The following is a 15,631-nucleotide window of genomic DNA, read 5'->3' on the forward strand; positions in this document are numbered from 1 at the left end:
GTGAATCCACCTGAGCCCTAATTTGCTGTAGCAAATGTGCAGTTGCTCAGTGGTTACTTCCCAGATATTTGAATGTCTCAGAGTTAGCATGTTTGATTTTAACTGCTCTTTCCTCCAAAACCAGCTGTTGCATTTTTAGATGGTATGCAAATTGGTAGGAAGAGAACATTCCCACATCCACTGTAGATTAGACTCAGTTCCCTATTTAATTAACCAGGGTGCAGAAATGCCCTAGAAGGGAGGCAGCCATGCTGCCTGGGACAGAAACAATATGTCCTGGAGTACTTTTCCTAGCACTTTGGTTCCCAGTGAGGCGTGCAGCTGCCTGTCCTAATGTTGGGGATTACATCACAGTGCCATTAGGACTGACAGGAACCATCTGTGCACTTCCTTTTACAGGACAGTTCAAAAACAGCAGGTTCTCTTAGGTTTTGAATGAAACTTAGCCTCCTCAAGGCCACAAGTGTCCTTGTGAGGAGAAGGAAGGTTGCCATTCTTGTTAATGCCTCTGCTTACAGCCTTCCAGTGTCCTGGGTTGTCTGTTTCCACAACTCTCTCCCTTGTTTAATCAACGTCCATTGCCCTGGTCACCCAGCTGAAAACCTTAAGGCAGTATACCAGAATTGTTACGAACATGGGCTGTAAAACTGAACATTTTGGCTTTCAAATTCCAGCTCCGCTTATTGCTGTTTATTCTTATGGATTTAGGCAAGTTATTTAATCTCTCTAAGCCTCCATTTTCTTATCTGAAACAGGCTAATTAGAGTACCCACCACAAATGATGGTCACGGGAATTAAACCAGATACACATATGAAGTACTTAGTGTGGTGCCTGACACATACCAAGGGTCAGTAAGTGGTAGTTGCTATCCTTAATTAACAACATTGTTGTTAAATACCCTAAAAGGCTGATTTTTTCCATCTCTGCTATCTGGTCAGTAACCATATGTTGTCATCTCTTCCTTGTCACTGTGTGTCATGTTGTCTCTCCTCTATGTTACTGCGGCCACCACCTGTGGCCAGATGTTCATTCCATCTTATCTAGGTTGCAGTAATCGGCTCCCAGCTGACCTTCATGACACAGCAGTCATCTTTCTTTTTAGGAATGGCCATTGGTTCTTTGGGCCTCCCACACGGAGTCTCAGTGGTTCAGTTTTGGACTTTCAAAGCCTGTTATACTGAGGCCTATATATGGTTATTTTCCATTGCTCTTTTCTTTCTTTCTTTTACGTACCCTCCACTCTAGTCAGACACAGGGATGTCTTCCAAGGCATGTGCTTTCTTTCTCTACTGTCTGAGCTGGCCCTGGATTGCTTCGTTAGGCACATGCCCATTTTGTCGCTCAGGGGACGGTTTTGACCCTGTCCTGTGGAAGTTGCAACGTGAGCCCTGTCTGGTCTGTGCTTCCCCGGGTCTTAGATGATCAGGGCCTTGGCAGTTGCACCTCTTGGCTGGGCGCTACTGTGCCTGTAGGAGTATAGATTCTGGGAAGTTTCGTTACTCTGTTGCCATTATTAATCTAGAATCAAGAGTGCTAGAAATCACACCAATCTCCTGTGTGCCTAAGCCCTGTTAAAGGAGTTCTATTTCTTGAAGTTTGAACTACAGCATCACTGTACAGTTGGCCCTGCGTATCCACTTGTTTCTCCATCTGTGGATCCAACTAACCGCAGATCAGAAATATTTGGGGAAAAAAATGGATGGTTGTTTCTATACTGAACAGACTTTTTTCCTTGTCATTATTCCCAAAACAATAGAGTGTAATATCTACTTATATATCATTTCCATTGTATTAGGTATTATAAGGAATCTAGAGATGATTTAAAGTGTACAGGAGGATGTGTGCAGGTTATATGCAAATCCTGTGCCGTTTTATGTCAGGGGCTTGAGCAGCCATAGATTTGGGTGTCAGAGGGAGGTCCCAGAACCAATCCACCACGGACAATGAGGAGCGACTGTATAACGTCTTTGTATCTTACTCTTCCCCAAACACACACATAATAGAGTGTATGCGCAGCAATGTTTCCTTTTTATTTATTTTTGTCCTCTTAGGTGGAGGGGTCTTGTCAGTTGCTGACCCGAATCTCTGGTAAGAAGAGTGGAATGAAAGAATGAGCTTGTGTTCCCTTGTCTCTTCAGCCTTTGTTGTCCTGGGCATGGCAGGTGATCAGGCTTGCGCAGGTGACCTCCCTGAGCTGTGCTTTGATCAGATCGCCTCACCTCACACCTCGAGTTCTTGCGCTGGCTCATGACAGTAGTAATAAGTCTAAGGGATCAATTAGCCACAGTTTGGACTTGAATTTTCCTGGATTCGATGGTGGGGGCGTTTTAAGATTAAGAAATTGAGAGGAGGAAAAACTAATAGAAGTGTCCTAGTGTGGGGATTTTGCCCTTACTCTTCATTCCTTGTGCCTGTCTGGCATCAGTGATTATTGAGTGAATGCATGGTGTTCTTAAAGAACACGCTGTGCATTTCTCAAGTGAGCAAATGGCTAACCCTAAAGACTAATGCAGAGGTTTACCTGTCAGAGAAAAAAGGAGCCACTGTCCTGCAGAATGTCTCTGCAGGTGACTGGCTTTTGAGGAAGGACTTGGAAAGGGGACAGGGACAATGATGAGGGTCAGAGGGAGGACGTTGGGTTTATTCAGAAGACTTGTCCTTAGTAGCGTCTTCCTTCCTGGATCTTCCTCTTACTTCCTTAGGAAATGCTGAGGTCAGTGACCTTTGCTAGTTGCTGCCACTGGAGACCTTGCCTATAGTCAGGGCCCACCCTGCAGATTCCCTTCAGGAGATCATACTGGAGTTTAGTTCTGCTAATTATGTCATTCTATTTCAAGAAATATGTTAGGAGTCCAAAATAGAAATGGCTGCTTGGTGAAGGAGTGAGCTGTACCCTGTTCACCCTGGAGTTACTCAGGCAGGATATGTCAGCTAATTTCATGTGCTATTTTAATTATGTGAGAAATATGGAGCCTTTTTTTTTTTAATTTGGGTAAAATTTCAGAAATAGCGAATGGCAAAGAGAGCACAATAAACACTCTGTGACCTTTACCCGAAATTAACAGATGTTAACATTTTGGTGTATTTTTTTCAGATTTTCTAGAAATGAAAGCAATGAAATATTACAGATATAGTTTGCAATGTACTTTGTTTCCCTTTATAGTCTATTTCCCTCTCTCCTCGGAAGCAGTTGTTAATATGAATTTATGTGTATCCTTTCAACTTTTTATAAATGTACTTTTACTATATGTGGATGTTTCCTTAATTTTTAGGACATAGACAGTGTTAAGTGTTTGTTAACATAAATGATACACCATGTTTCATTCTCTTACTTTTAAAAATTTGTCTATTTTGATAATATCTAGTCTTGATAATATAGAGACCAGATGACATTTCAATTCTAATTTTTTGTATTGTCTGCAGATGTCTTTAAGTACCTGGTGGCTAATGTAAATCCATCATTGTTTCCCTGACATTTAATAAAAATCTTATTTTTATTAAATATGTATGCCTTATTAAATATTAACTAAACTTTTTATTAAATAAGTATGCCTTAAGTTGATTAGAAATTGAAAATTTGATAACTGCCAGTAGGTTGAAAGCCTACTCTTTGGCTGAGATTTCCATATGGATTTTAGCAGGCAGTGTCAATATTTTGTGTTCCAAAAAGATGCTGCAAAGATACTGCGATGGGTGTGGAATAGTTTGCAAGGACATGAGTAGGTGGCAGGGAGTTTTTGGCTTGAACTGACATGTGCAGAAGTGCTGTTGCTAGGGCCTCCCTGGGAACTTACTGTTGTGTGGGTAAGTGTTGTGCTATTAAAAGCCTTTTTTTTCTTTTTCAGGTACCAGTTGTTAGTTTTCCATATGAAAACAATGTCCCTGTTGGTTTAAGAAATGCACATGAATACAAGATTAGTATTTATAACATTAATCTCCTCCTTTCTTCTAACCAAGCTTTGGTCTCATCGGTCCTGTTCCCTGTTGGACATTTTCACTTGGATGGCTCATCTTCATCTCATTCAAAAGATCTAAAGTGGAAAAATAGGTCCACTTTTTAATTGGACCGATTTCTGCTTACGGTGCCATTATCCTTTTTATATTTCAGGTTAGGAACTATGGACTTACCTTTGAATCTCAGCATCTGTTTAATTTTTTTACTTTTAGAACTGCCTTTGGCCCATCACATTCTCTTGTGTTATAATCTCACTGCTCTCACTCTAGTCTCGTTCTGCTCACCTTGGGTCTAGATTACTGCAGCTGCTGCTTTGCCAAGTGTACGGCCTTTAATTTATCCCGTGCTCTGTTATTAGGCTTTAAGACGTTACTTGCATCACATTATTTTTGTAGAGGACTTCTTCCTGTGGACTTGTAAGGGCTTTGAAGTTGCTGTATTCAAACCCCAGTTCTTCCACTTCCCAACTATCTGACCTTGAATATGTTGTAAATTTTCTGAGACTCAGCGTCCTCAGACATAAACTGAGGCAGTAATAATAGTGTTTAGGTTATAGGCTGGTGGTAGGCTTCAAATCAGAGAATGTACTTCAAGTGCGTAGCTGATACAGTCAAAGGTTAGGGCTCTTGTCCCTAATCCTGTCAAATCTTAATCCCTTTACTGTAATTTCATCATTCTTCACATTGCACTGCTCTCTAAGTATTCAGCTTTAACCTTTAAAGATGTAAACCTGTTCTGTGATCAGATCGGTGTCTTTGGCCTTTTTTTCCCCTCCCTTCAGATCCTACCAATGCTGCATGACATGTGAGTAAGCACACCCATGTGTGGGTATGTGCATAGTTTTTCATCTGTAGTGTCTTCCTCTTTGTTTGCATTTTACTCATCCTTTAATAATCCAACTCAAAGACTTTTTTTTTTTCAGCGCTACTTACTGTGATATATTAGTTTGTTTTTATGTAACGTCATCTTGTCAGTTTACTACCTTATATGTAGAAAGTTATTTCTCATCTCAGTCATAAGCCCCATCTGGGCTGGGCCCCTATTTGGGATTACTTTTGTAGCCTAACCAGTGCTAAGTATTTACTATTTCTTAATAAAAGCTTGGCAATGTTTACGCTTGGGGTAAAAAGCATGTGACAGTCTTTTTGGTCAAATGAATGAGTTTTCATATTTATTGTAGATCTAATACGTGCAGGGTACACCAAGAGGTGTCATCATGTGTGAGATAGACAAGGTTTCTGCACGTGTGCACACAAACCCAATTTGTATTTATTTAAAGATTGCACTTCAGAATTGTGTAACCAGTGGGTTGGAGGTAGATAATAGTAGATCTGTAGTGAGATCATTTGGGAAGTTGTTCAGGTGTCAGAGAATAGTGGCATAGCATGTTGGTGGCAATGCAGATGTGGGGAAGATGACAGGACACAGTGATTGATTGGCTGTGAGAGGTAAGGGAGAGAGAGGACTCACTTGCACCCCAAAGATTGCTGACTTGGGCATCGGGGTGATTGGCCATGCCATTCACTGAGAAGAGGGTACGCCGGCAGCACAGGTCTTGGAGAGGTGGCAGAAAGAAATGTTCATTTTTAAATGTGTTGAATTTGAGGTGCCTGCACATCAGGTGAAGATGACACTTGGTTATATGGTGGTTTGGAGTGGGGACAGAGACGGGGAGATGTCAGCTTAATGGTGATAATTGCAGTCAAATTTACTATTCTTTAGTGGCAACATTTTCAGTTTCAACAGTGCCTCTTAAGCCCGGACTGTGAACATTTCGGCTGACTCATTTCAGTAGGATTTGCTGAAGTCCTATAACTATTTTTTTTCTTTTTTTACAACTTAGCTTAAAGTTGTAAAAAATGTAACAGTATTCTAAAGCACTATGTTAGGCTCTGGGCAGATGTAAAGGTGAATGCTGTCTAGTTTCCCTCTTGGCATCTTAGAATCTAAGGATAAACTGAAGAAAAACTGAACTGAAGCAAATGAAATTTGGTTAGAAAGGCAAATAATGAGGGTGGCTTAAGGTTGCTGATTATTTATGATGTAGAATTTGATGGCATATAGAAAAAAAACTAGGAGGGGATGATGATAAAGATAGTTTGTTTTCACAGGCATTTATTTCTTTACCGTTTGATAGCAGGAAGTAGGGAGGATGTTGTCCAGGCAGCCTCCTGTGTAGTCTGGGATCTGAGCCGTGTCATAGTACTTCAGTCCGTGTAGTGTAGCTGCTGTGTAAACACTGGGTGATGGTTATGATCGCTCTGTAAATCCGTTTTATTGGTTTTGGTGGTTCTGGGAACCAGGAATTTTCTAATTTATTAGAAGACCATTAGAGAATTAGTAAATTTTATGAAATTGTATTTATCTTATTTATTTTGTTTCCATTGTGTTAATGTGTGAAATACTTTTGATTGTTGAAGACTATGGGGTAGGGTTTAGGGAGCTTGGTAACTATAATATAAACGTAGCACTTTGTGATCAGTATTTTTTTTTTCTTTTTTTTTTGTGTACCTCATCCATTTGTAGTAATCAACGTTCTGAGATGTATGCAGCTTTGAATATTTTGACAGGGATAAAAAATAGAAATCTGTGAGGTCTAGCAAATGCAGAACTTTACATTGTTAATGCAAAGAATAATTGTGGTCTGCAAAGAAGAGCAACTTCTTTCATTGTGTTTGTATTTGGTGATAGCCCTTTTGATGCTATTTGCCTGAATACAGTAGACAGAAGGTTTTAAGTCTTTTGCTTTTATAGTCTCTGAATGTTTATCTGGTAGGCATTAAGGTAGGTGTGGGTGAGTGAACTGGAATGTGAGAGTGGGTAGAATTTTCTTATTTCATTGCGGTTACTCCTCTTTCTGTAGGAGAGGCTACGCTAAGTAATTGCTTGTGTATGTCTCCAGTTACCTTGTAACTGCACCAATAAAGAAGTCACTTAACTAATCCTGACAAAATAGGTTGATGTGAATGCTTTTAATCTTTCTTAGGCTGTGAGATCTTTTTCTAGACCGAATGTTTTTGTAATTGTACCGTAGGACATAGAAAAGACTTCCTGGTTAATTGGGAGCACATCTACGCACAGTCTCTTTTAGACAACTCTGGATTCCTTTTCAGCTGTTAATACCTGACTGTTTATGAGAATAAAACCATACTGAACATTTAAGAAAACCAGTTAGTTTTATTTATGGTATAAAATGACTTTTTGGGTTGTTCACTTGGTCTATCATAAAATCATTACTTTTCATAGGGACTAGTGATGAGTAAGACTTAGTAAGAAAGTGTATTAAATTCAAACAATGAAACTATTCCAGCGTCTCCACACATCAGCATCCGTATATCCTTCCTCCCTGCTATCCTTTCTTTTTTTTTTAATTCTCTTTACATGTTTTTAAAAGTAAGAGTGTATATAAAATTAAAATCCAAGCAAATCTTTATGAAAACTCAGCTAATGAAAAGATGAAATCTAGTTGAGGGAGCCTCTAGCTGTGTCTGATGATTATTCATCAGCAATTGCTACTGGAACACAATTATTTTCTATAAGATGTTTCTAACCTTTAAATGGTTGTAAATAATAGTTCCATAAAGGTATCACTTCTTTTCATTATGTGAGGATCTGTCAGTACCTTATGTTAATTACCTCTGTTCAGTATTTTTTATACATATGTATATAAATATATATGCATTTGTACTTACTATATGTACAGGTATACATAAAACTTTTAAAAGTAAAATGTGAGCCAAAAAGTGCACATATAAGCATATAGCTTGATGAATTTTCATGAAGTGGACACACCTGTGTAAATATCATAGCACATTTTGGAGTATATTTTACAAATAATTTTCCTTGGTTTGTGTAACAGGAAGAAGCTCTGATTTAGGTCATGAATCTAGAGGTACATTTTAGCTTGGTGTGTGATTATTTCTGCCTGAGGTATTTTTCAGGCTTAGATGCTCATGGTCATGCTAGAGGGACTGGATGTTGGGGTCTTGATCAGCTGTTAGTCTGCCTAATTTTCAGAGGAGAATCTTGACCTTGAGCTGGCTTTATATTCGTCTGCGTCCTTGTAAGCTCCTCAGCTTACACAGAAGAGTCTTAACTGCCCTTAGACTTCTTGTCAAGGCAGGTGGATCTATATATCTATATATCTATCTCTCTCTCTCTCTCTCTCTCTCTATATATATATATATATATGTCTGTTAAATAGCAATTTCAAATAGGTGCACTGCAGACATTTCCCAGGGAGAGCACACAGGTGCTCCCTGCCATTCAGCATTTATCAAAGTCTTGTTGGAAAGAATGCAATATTTGGGGAGGAGTGCCTAAAGGATATATAGATCATACATTGTACTAAATAAATATACTCCTGGATCTAGCCAGATTAGCAAACATGTCCTTATATCATGTTCTATTGGCATACCAACATACTTTTACTGAATTGTTAATTGGTGTGATATTAGCCGGTGTTGCCATGGCCAACACTCTGGAAATCCCCTGAAGATGTTATATATCTTCTGGCCCCACCACTTAATATGTTTCCTTCTCAAGTAAAGCAAATGTGTTTCAGTTCTTGTGACTGTCGTTCATCCTTAAGTGAAGTGTTCTGCACGTTTCTCTGCTCCTTCTAGAAAGATAGGCTGTACATCTGCAAAGAGGGAAAGGTACATTGCAAATCTTGCTTAAATGCCTTTTGCATAGAAACCGTATTTGTGAGCTCTTTTGTATCTTTTTGAATGATGCACATGAACTATTTTGATTAGTATGATTCTTTAAAAAAATTAAAACACACCAGTTGCAGGTCATGACCAGGTAAAACTATTCTGCCTGTAATTACCATGAGTCTAGTTCAGCTGACATCACCAGCTATTTAGCTTACTGTTGTGCTAAAAAGTCCAAAAAGCAGATGGTTGGGACAGACCCACTGAAAGATCCTGACGTCATTGAATGCCACTAGAGGAAAGTCAATTTGGCTTATTTCAAAGGACTGTGGTCTTCAGAAAGAGTGCTTAGGGTTCAGAACTGCTTCTTAGAAATGGCAGCTATTTGGTGAACTCCAGTTCAACATGTTCCCCGAAGACATTTTAACACATCTTTTATAATAAATATTTTGCTTTCATTTCCTACTGAACCTTTAAGAAAACCAGGATGGAGGGCATTCACATTGAGCAGGCCCTGTAGGTAGAACTGAAGTAGGCACACAGCCTCCCTCCACCCAGCACTAGAATGGAAGATGTAGATTGCCACTCTCAGGGTTTTCTTTCTTTCTCTCGCCCTTTTTTTTTTTTAGATGGGGTCTTGCTATGTTGCCCAGACTGGTCTAGAATTCCTGGGCTCCAGCCTCCTGAGTAGCTAGGAGCACAGGCGTGAGCCACTGTGTCTGGCTTTCTCCCTTTTTTTTTTTTCTTTTACATTAAAAGAATGGTTTTATAACATCATCTAAAGCCCCTGAACTGCTGGGTTCCTGTGCGTTGTGACCATAACCATGTCAATGTATTTGGCACTGGGTGAGAATCACTGGGACTTTTTGACAAATTAAAGTGCAGTCAGTGATTCTCCCAGCTGAGATTTGCCTTAACTTCATCCTCATGTATGTTGAATTCCTCACATTCCTCAGGGGCAACCTCAAATACCTCTTCTTCCCTGCAGCTTGTCACCCTTTTAACTGCACTGGCCATTTCAGACAGAGTCCAGTGACACCTGCCAACCTGAAGCCACAGAGTGGCGAAGCTGTAATAGGGATTGGGAATCATCTGGTTCATCCCTTAAGCCGTGCAGATGGGAAAACCCGGGGCCTGGAGGAGTCTGGGACTGGCTCCAGCCACATGGCTGTTACTAAGCACCAACAAAACTAGGATGTGACTCCACATTCACTCCCTCCAACTCACGTCTTTTCCCATCCTCGTATCCTGTCCTTCTAGAATACCCAGATCTTAAGCACTCTCAATGAAATTTGAAGGCACATGATCTGATTTTATGTAGTTTGAGCTACAACTAATTAATTTTATGTTTAAAATATTCAAACTTTGAAGACCAAGCTCCCTGGCTAATTAATGATTTTATGTTGGTGGTGATTTAGTTAGGAATGGTGGTGGATTGGCTTCTGTTATGGTGATATCTGAATAGGATGCAGACGCAGTGGCTACCCAAGTGGGGCCCACATGAGCTTGGCCTAGACTCTTAGGGAATTCAGTTAAAGTCAACCACAGTTTACTGAGCATTTACTGTTGTCAGTCATTGTCCTGGACACTGAGGATATGACGTTGAACAGGCCCCGAGTTGGACCTGCTGTCATGGGCTTACTTAAGGGAAGAGCAGTTCCTAATTTGTTTCCCTTTCCATTCTTATTGCTAGAGCAGTGGGATTAGAACAACAGGGAAAGGCTCTAGCAGTTCTAGGCTGAGGCTGTAAAGAAGCACAGCAGCTTCAGCTTCCTCTCTCTGGACCCCTAGACACCACGTAAGAAGGGTGACTCCTAAGCTAGAGAGAGGCCCAGCCATTCCCAGGTGAAGTGCCAGATCTGGAGTAAAGCACAGTCAAGCTCACAGGTGACATAGAAACAATGAAGCTCTAGGCCCAGAGTGCTGCTTGGAAGGTGGTGGGTTTGCTGGGAGCGTGAAACCTGGCCCGGGAAATGAAGTACTAGAAACACACGAGAAGGAAATACACACACACACACATACACACACACATACACACATGAAGGAACAGCAGGGAAAGTTCTTCACCTGCCTCCACCAAAGGATTTAAATCAATAAGATGAACCAGGCTTTATAAACATGAAATATTTATATAATACTGATTCCTTGGACACAGCCGTACAGAGGAAACTGTCTTTACCTGTAGACAGTGTGTAATCAGAACAGGAGTTAAAGATGCTTAACTTCTCAGAATCCCATTTTCTATATTTGGGAATCGGTTCTAATAATAGCTTGTGAATTTCAAATGAGATTACTAAGGCAGAGTGGCCTGGCATTAAGAGATGGTCAATAAATGATTGCTGCTGTTACTGCTGCCGTCTTATGTGTATTTGAGGAAGTAAATATCAAAGTGTGCTTAGGTTTTCTTAGATAGTCATCTTATTTTTTTCTAGCACCACGGTTCTTATAACCTTTTTTAAAAAAGTTCTTGTGGCACAGATACATTAAGTTCGTGAGGGTAAAAACATGCTTCCAAGAATGTACTAACTGAAATTCCACCCCTTAGGAAAGCACCCTGGAATGCAAATCAACAAGAATGACATCATGATTGGGAGGCACTGTGCCTGCTAGTTAAAACCTTGGGCTGCGTTATCTTGGGCAAGCTACTTAACCCATCTGTGCCTAAATGTTTTTATCTATAAAATAGGGATACAGGGGCCAGGCGTGGTGGCTCACACCTTAATTCCAGCACTTTGAGAGGCTGAGGCAGGATGATTGCTTGAGGCCAGGAGTTCAAGACCACCCTGGGCAACATAGGGAGACCCTGTCTCTCCAAAAAACTAAATAAATAAAAATACAAAAATCAGCCAGGCTTGATGACATGCACCTGTAGTCCCAGCCACACAGGAGGCTGAGGCAGGAGGATCCCTTGAAGCCAGGAGTTGGAAGCTGCAGTGAGCTATGATTGCACCACTGTACTTGAGCCTGGGTGACAAAGTGAGACCCTGTCTATAAAAAAAAAAAAAAGAGAGGTGCAAATAATATTCCCTGTTTTATAAGATTGTTATGGAGAGTGAATGAATTTATGTGAATATGGCGCTTAGAACAATTTTTTGTTAGTAATACTATTATTAATTTTTTAAATGTGTTACTGAGAAAATCTTGATTCTTATTTACAAAAGAGTAAATCAAAAGCTTCAATCGTTTATTTGTAACAAACCTCAATCTCATTTTAATATGCCAGTTTCTTATGTCATATTACCCTTCCATATTCAAATATTCTCTGAATGGAAACATTACTTTTGTGTTTCATTATGCAGATTAGGAACAATATGATTTGTTAGTTAGGAAACAGTTTTTGCATTGCTGTTATAAAGACGTATCAGCCTAGAACTAGGGAAAAATTGTTGCCTTTGCAGCTGTTGATTTGTTTGCGAGGCTGAGTGTTGTGTTAATCATAATTATGGGGGGATACTCAAAGATAATCAAAATATTTAAAGAAGTACAGGTAGTTATAAGAAAAGAAAATCCTTACTCTTGAGCAAAAGGTAATGTAATTAGAAGTGGACTTGCTTGTTATTCATATTCCTGAAGAAAGAATAGTTTTGTGAGTCTGAAACATTAGCCCTTAAATTTTTACCAATTGTCTTTATAATAAAAATGTTATTTAGAAATATTAAAATTCAGACTTTAAAATGGCTTACAAGGTACTCTGTGAGTAACCCCTGCCTGCATTTCCCTCCTTGTTTTATCGGAGTTCCTCTGGCTCATTATGTTCTAGCTACATCATCTTTTGAACATACTAGGTCTTTTCTGCCTCAGAGCCTAAGGTCTTGCTGGACTTTCTGCCAGATGCCCTCATCTCTCACATGGCTGTTCCCTGTCCCCCAAATGATTCAGGTGTCGTTTAATTACTTCTTAGAGAAACTTTCCCTTTTACTCAATATAAAATATGTCTCCTTTCCACTCACAGTCATTATTCTTTTAAGTGATATCATCCACTTTTCCTTTACTGTGTTTTTCACGTTTGGTGCAGGTTGAGTATCCTTTATCTGAAATGCTTGGGACTGGAAGTGTTTTGGATTTTGGAATATTTGCACTATACCAGCTGAGCATCTCTAATCTGAAAATCTGAAATAATTTCATTTGATATCATGTTGATGTTCAAAATGTTTTGGATTTTAGAGCATTTATGGTTTCAGATTTTTGGATTAGGGATGCTCACCTGTAGTATTTAGTGTTTATTTATTTGACTACTTGAGTGTTTTATCTTTTTTGCTTGCTAGACTGTAAGCTCTCTGAAGGCCAGGGCTGTACCTGTTTTGTTCAGCACAATATACCCAGCACATAAAGGCAGTGACTGCCTCACAGTAAATATTCTAGTATTTGTTGACTGACTGAATCCAGCAAACATTTTCTGAAAAGGGCCAGATAGCATATATATTGAGCTTTGCAGGCCTTATGGTCTGTTACAGGTACTCTGCCACATGTAAATAAATGAACATGGCTGTGTTCTAATAAAACTTTCTTTATATGAAAAGGTGGCGGGCCAGCTTGCTGTAGTTTGCTGCCCTCGGAACAAATGCGTACAGCAGAATAGTTGCAATCTGGAGCTATGTTGGATGGGCCTAGTGACTTAAGGTTTTAGGCAGAGGCCACCTAAGCAGATAGAACTAAATGTTAACCAGAATTAGTTGAAACAAGAAACATTTATTGAACACTTACTACATGTCAGATTCACTGTAAACTAGAGACACAAAGCTAATGATGGGCAAAGGCCTTGGTCCTTGAAGAGCTTTCTATCAGGAAGCAGACAAGGAAACCAACAGTTACAGCACGAGGTCGTAGTGCTGTTAGGGGTGTACGTGTGGTGTTTGGGGGCATAGAAGAGGCAGTACCTTAGAGTAGAAGGATAAAGGTTTTAAGAAAGTGATTATAAAAATGAAATAGAGGAAGGAGAGAAGGAAACCAGCATTTATTAAGGATCTTCTCTTTGTTAAGTGTTATCCACATACAGTATTATATTTCTTTTACTTCTTCATGGTGAAACTATAAGGAAAGTATTATGAGGACCTTAAGCTCAGAGAGTTGTTGGAGGTCATAGAGCTTGACATTACCATTTGAGAATGCATTTATCCTTAGAGTGGGACTCAAGGTCAGATCCCTGTGCTACCTCTTTCTTAATTGACTTGGGCAAGTTGTTGAACCTCTAAATTGAGAAGGCTGTTGTGAAGATCAGATGAGAAAGTCTTGTAAATCCCTTAGTGTGGATGTACTTATGCTTGTAAGTATGCAAGCAATGATGTGGTCATATTGATGTTAAAAATGCAATTCACATCTAGTTCTGGATAATTCTAAAACCCATTCTTTCCCCTCCTTCTCCTCTTACTCTGCTTATTACATTTCATTAAAAAAAAACATAGTTTCTGTCATAATTTATTAATTGATTTGATAAAGTTAAAAAAATTATGATATGTATTTTTTGATTATTGAACAATGGACCAGACAAGTTACCAACATTGAATAATTTATAGAGATTTTATACTGAGAAACAGCCCATTAGAGAGATTCAAAGTGGAATTATTAATATAAAAGCATTTTGATATGAGCTGAACTCGTAATTCTGTCCTTTTAAACATTCTTTACTTATCATTTACCCAGTTTCATTTCTTGCATCTTTAATCTATTGGATCAGGCCTGCCTGATTTTAAAAGCAGCAACAGCAATAAAAACAGTACCTCTCTTGGGAACCCAGGGAACTGTCTTTTGCTCTCTTTTCACACATAACTTCCTCGATGGGCTGTGCTACCGAGCACTGTTCTGTCTCCTGACTTGGTTCTGCTGACCGTACAGTCTGTCCTCTAATAACTGGTAGAGAGGATGCCTTCCAGTTAGTATTTTTATATTTATTTATTTGTTTATTTTTCTTTGAGACAGAGCTATTGCCCTGGGAAGACTGCAGTGGCTTCATCATCATAGCTCACAGCAACCTCAAACTCCTGGGCTCAAGGGATCCTCCTGCCTCAGCCTCCCGAGTAGCTGGGACTACAGGTTCGTACCATCACGCCCAGCTAATTTTTTCTATTTTTAGTAGAGACGGGGTCTCGCTTTTGCTAAGGCTGGTCTTGAACTTACGACCTCAAATGATCCTCCTGCCTCAGCCTCCCAGAGTGATCTTTATATTTCTTAATATCAGTAGCGTTTGGAGATGAGGGTTATGCCTTCTTCTGGAAATTCTCTCTCCCTTGGCGTCTGTGACGGCACTGGTAAATTAATCTTCTGCAACTCAGTTCTGAACATGTCCTTTCTATACGACCCTCCCCTGCCTCATCTAAACTCCCTAGGCTGGCACTCATGATCGTTCTTTTCTAATCTTATTCCAACACTTACCTTTTATTTTACCCCAACTGTAATAAACAGTTTCCTTAACATGTTCTGTGCTTCCCACTTCCATATGTTTGCTCAAGCTGTTGGGAGACGATGTAAATTAATGCTTGGTCTCTTCCTTCAGATGCTCTGTACTTTTCTTTGATAGTCTGAAATTATATTTTATGGGGGGAGAAAAAAACAACTCCCTGAAATCAGGGCTGATGTCTGCCTTGCTTATCTCCACTCTAATTCTGTGATCCAGGCAGAGACCAGGAAGGCTGAAGTTCAAGCTCAGCGTCCTTGTGCGGTGGGGTCTCCTGTCCAGCATTGCCCTGTCCTGGGGACCTGTGGTCTCAGGGCTGACCACTAGGTTTCCTGCATTGTGCTTATTTTTGTTGCCAACCAGCCCTGGTTCTCGTGTTCCTCTTTGTCCCTGTTGCCGCAATTTGTCCCAATTTTTAGCTAGAATGGGACTTTTGGTTTGGTTCCTGTAACCTTGTCTGTTTCTCAGACTTTCTTTTCTGGGGATTGAAGCTTTGCCTCTGAATCGAGTCCAGAGCCAGGGCCTCCATAGGGCTGCCTTCCTAGCTGATAACGCCCCTCTTCCCTGGTTAATGCTGTGAGACTTCCCGCTGCTTCATTCTGTCTGTGAGATTTGGCTTCTCTTACCTG

The 15,631-nt window shown here is 39.9% G+C and overlaps 1 protein-coding gene across 2 annotated transcripts in view; it reads left to right on the top strand.

Moving 5' to 3' along the window:
• The window catches only part of MPP7 (MAGUK p55 scaffold protein 7), a 210,289-nt gene that overhangs the window by 18,954 nt on the left and 175,704 nt on the right, over positions 1-15,631 (top strand). Inside the window, exon 1 of one of the 2 annotated variants that reach the window (XM_045533150.1) lies at positions 14,601-14,641. The exons of the other annotated variant lie outside the window; for it this stretch is intronic. The gene's annotated coding sequence lies outside the window, so the exon portion shown is untranslated. Of the gene's footprint in view, positions 1-14,600; positions 14,642-15,631 lie in introns of those variants that run through there. 2 annotated transcript variants of the gene reach the window in all.

This window comes from Lemur catta, chromosome 1 (assembly GCF_020740605.2).
Source record: "Lemur catta isolate mLemCat1 chromosome 1, mLemCat1.pri, whole genome shotgun sequence".
Classification (NCBI taxonomy): domain Eukaryota; kingdom Metazoa; phylum Chordata; class Mammalia; order Primates; family Lemuridae; genus Lemur; species Lemur catta.